Source organism: Crocuta crocuta, unplaced genomic scaffold (genome assembly GCF_008692635.1).
Source record: "Crocuta crocuta isolate KB4526 unplaced genomic scaffold, BGI_CrCroc_1.0 scaffold80, whole genome shotgun sequence".
Taxonomy (NCBI): Eukaryota; Metazoa; Chordata; class Mammalia; order Carnivora; family Hyaenidae; genus Crocuta; species Crocuta crocuta.
Window position 1 is genome coordinate 3,066,797 of NW_027527559.1, and position 3,228 is coordinate 3,070,024.

General features: G+C 47.7%; 1 long non-coding RNA gene across 1 annotated transcript in view; it reads right to left on the minus strand.

The window, feature by feature from the left end:
* Positions 1-176: 176 nt before the first annotated feature.
* LOC144236144 (uncharacterized) overlaps positions 177-3,228 on the minus strand; it is a 17,121-nt gene continuing 14,069 nt past the window's right edge. The window contains exon 4 of the long non-coding RNA XR_013336429.1: positions 177-1,373. This is a non-coding gene — a long non-coding RNA (uncharacterized LOC144236144). The remainder of the gene's footprint in view (positions 1,374-3,228) is intronic.

Below are 3,228 nucleotides of genomic sequence, written 5' to 3' on the forward strand. Positions count from 1 at the left end.
CCACGGTAACTGCTTTCTGTGCGGGTCATATGCCCTTGAGGGAAAGGCATACTCTGTTCTTCTTTTCATCCTCGGTACCGCTGTTGAAAGGGAGAAGCCTCGGAAACGCAAAGCTGAGCTGATGGCTCGTTAACAAGAGAGCGAGCGGTCTCTTCTCAACAAAGCACAAAGCGAGAGTTCATTGTTTTCCCTTTATTGAAGTCTACTTGACAAACAAAAATTATTTCTATATATGAAGGCACACAACTCGGGGTTGTGATACATGTCTACACTGCAAAATGATCACGTCAAACTAGTCAACATAGCCTCACATGGTTCAGGGCTGGCCCCTCTCAGAAGCAGAATGCATAGGGATTGCCTGACCTCTAGTCACGCAGGTGTGTCCGTGGGAGGGACAGTCCCGGCAAGCTGGCTCTCACAGGTGCGATGCTGTCACCAGCCCCTGGTTTGCAGAGCTGCGGTCACTGATGCTGTCGTGGATTAGCTGAGGCCAGTCTCAAACCGGTCTGGCATTACTTGAGCGATGAGTAGAGAGCAGGTGGGTCTTTCCTTGGTGTTTTACTCTCAGTGCCCAATAGGGTGTCTTCTTTGGTTAGTACTTGTTTAGAATGATTTAATAAAATCACTTTTTTCTCCCACTCCATAACAAACAATATGCCTTAAAAGTCCATAAGAACAACATCTTAAGAGGCGCCTGGGTGGCTCAGTCAGTTGAGTGTACGACTTCAGCTCCGCCATGATCTCATGGTTCACGAGTTTGAGCCCCGTGTCGGGCTCTGTGCTGACAGCTCGGAGCCTGGAGCTGCTTCGGATTCTGTGTCTCTGTCTCTCTCCACCCCTCCCGCACTTCGTACTCTGTCTCCCTCCCTCTCTCCATCTCTTACGAAAATAAACATTAAAATTTTTTTTAAAAAATGAAGATGGAAAATTAGCAAATGCAGTAAATATTGGTGTCCAAAAGTAGCCATCTAAAATGAACTCTAACAGGAAAGCAAAATTTCATAGAAAACAAGTATTTTTGTATTTTATTTTGAAAAACACACTGAAATAAAAAGAAGTATATTGTCTCTTAGTTTACAATTCCAAAAAGCCAAGAATTCACTGTATTTTTGGCATCACTTCCTGAAATCCTTCATCATGTTTGACCATCCCAAAATCATCACAGAGAGGGTCATTTGTATAAAAACATAAAAGGGCTTCAAGAAATTTTCCCCAAGGTCTGCATGAAATCTCTTGCTAATTAAAGCACTTACTAGTCACCACCCTGGCTGATTTTTGCCTTGTTTTCAAGTATTTTCATCAACTTATTTTCAGTTCTTGTTTGTCAAGCACGTGGCCATCTCCAACATTACCTTGGACAGCTTCACACGATCCTGTAAATTTGACAAGATTTAAAATTTCACTTAGACATCAATTTCCAATGACGAGAAGGCCTGACATGCAGGGATGTATATTCAAACAGGTGTTTGAGGAGGAGGGGTCATTGGCTTAGTTTCATGCTCTGCCGTCAAGTGCAGGGATGTGACATTGACTCTCAGATGTCCCGCACCACCCAGAGCAGGAAGGAAAACTTCCAGCATGTAGTCAAACTCTCATTTTATAATTCAGCCAAAGGAAACCGAACCAGTAACCCCAGGTCATGCAACAAACGAGGAACAGCTCAGGCTAAATTCCAGCTCTGCACTGTGTCCTCTGTAATCAACCAGGTGGAAAGAAAATGCAGTTGATGTGACAAGACTTACTCTCTTGTCACCCCCCTCCCAACCTGGAGAATCCAAATAGCTCATCCCCGAACCTGCTCAGTCACTCTCCCCATAAAAGGCCAGCCCTAGGCTGACAGAGCCCAAAGCCGGCACTGAGCAGTGTGGGATCAAATCACTGTTCACTGGGTCTAAACAAGGGCGACAGCATGGTTATTAGCTAATCCTGAAAACTGCTGTTTCAAAAGCAATATTCAGGGGGCGAATCACTGAAATAAAAACAAAACCAACCAACCAACAATTCACGTATCATCTAACAGGAAACAAAGGGAGAGGATCCACCCCACTAACTGAGGGCTTCTAATCTGCCAAGCCAGGCTGCAAGCCCCAGCCTGAAGCCTCACCCTGCCCAACCCCACCCTGCTGGGCTTTTTCTCCAGAACATCTTTAGGGAGGGGCTGGTCTTATGCAAGGCGGGTAACACTTTTCATTGCCTCCTGGCTCTGGAACCAGCAGCAAGGCGCGTGGAGGTGGGTGAGAAACCAAAGTGACAGAGAGGCAGTTGAGCAATGCAGGTGTAACACATAATTTTCTTCCTGACTGAGTAATAAAATTCACCTTGGAACCACGGTTGTTGGTTCGTTGGGGATATTACAAACCAGCTCAATCCGGCTTGTAGAGAAAGAACTAACAAATCCTCGCAGTCACTTCTGAACTCAGAATTACATGGCCTGACCTGAGAAGTTCTAAATAGTCTTTTCCACATTCTAGAAGTATTCTTCATTTGGCCAAGGAAGTCGCCAATGGTGACCTGGTGTTAAACTGCATTTGGACCTGAGCCATGCAAATCGGGCCAGTATATAAAGTATTTGCTTTAGATACTTCAGTGGTTACTCTTGGCTTCAAGCTGAAATTCTCTGGTCACTGAAAGCCTGCAGCTCTGGAGTTCTTTCCTCAATTGGCCCTCCAGCCGCACCTTTCCAGGGGGTGTGAGCTCCCACCAGCGCCCTGGTCCTGCTCAGCCAGCCTCGGACCCAGCTGCACCCCTCCTGCCTCCACAGCCCCCTCTGCTGGGCCATGGCCTTCTGTTGTTTCTTCCCACGGAAAGCCCTCCTGACACCTTGAACCTGGCCTAGAGACCCCTCTCAAGTGGCCCCGGGGCACCCAGCAATTCTGCCGTCACAGCTCTCCCCGCTGCCACTACTGGCCCCTCCTCCCCCCCCGCCCTGCACGGGCTTCTTGAGGGTTATTTTACACGATGTCCCCGGTGCCTGGAAGCTAGTGGATGCTCGGCGGCCAGGGGTTGGATCCGATGGAGTCTGGGAAGAAGCTAACGCTGATGAACACCTACCAGTGCTAGACACGCCACTAATTTAGATACATCTTTCTTTTAACCCCTCAACAGCCCTAAACTGTAAGGCTCATTAACCCCATTTTGTGGGTAATGAAATCAAGTCTACAGGGTTCGTTGTGGCAAGGAACGCGCGGGGTAGGATTGAGCAGTCAGCAGCTGCGACGCCCTCCTCTG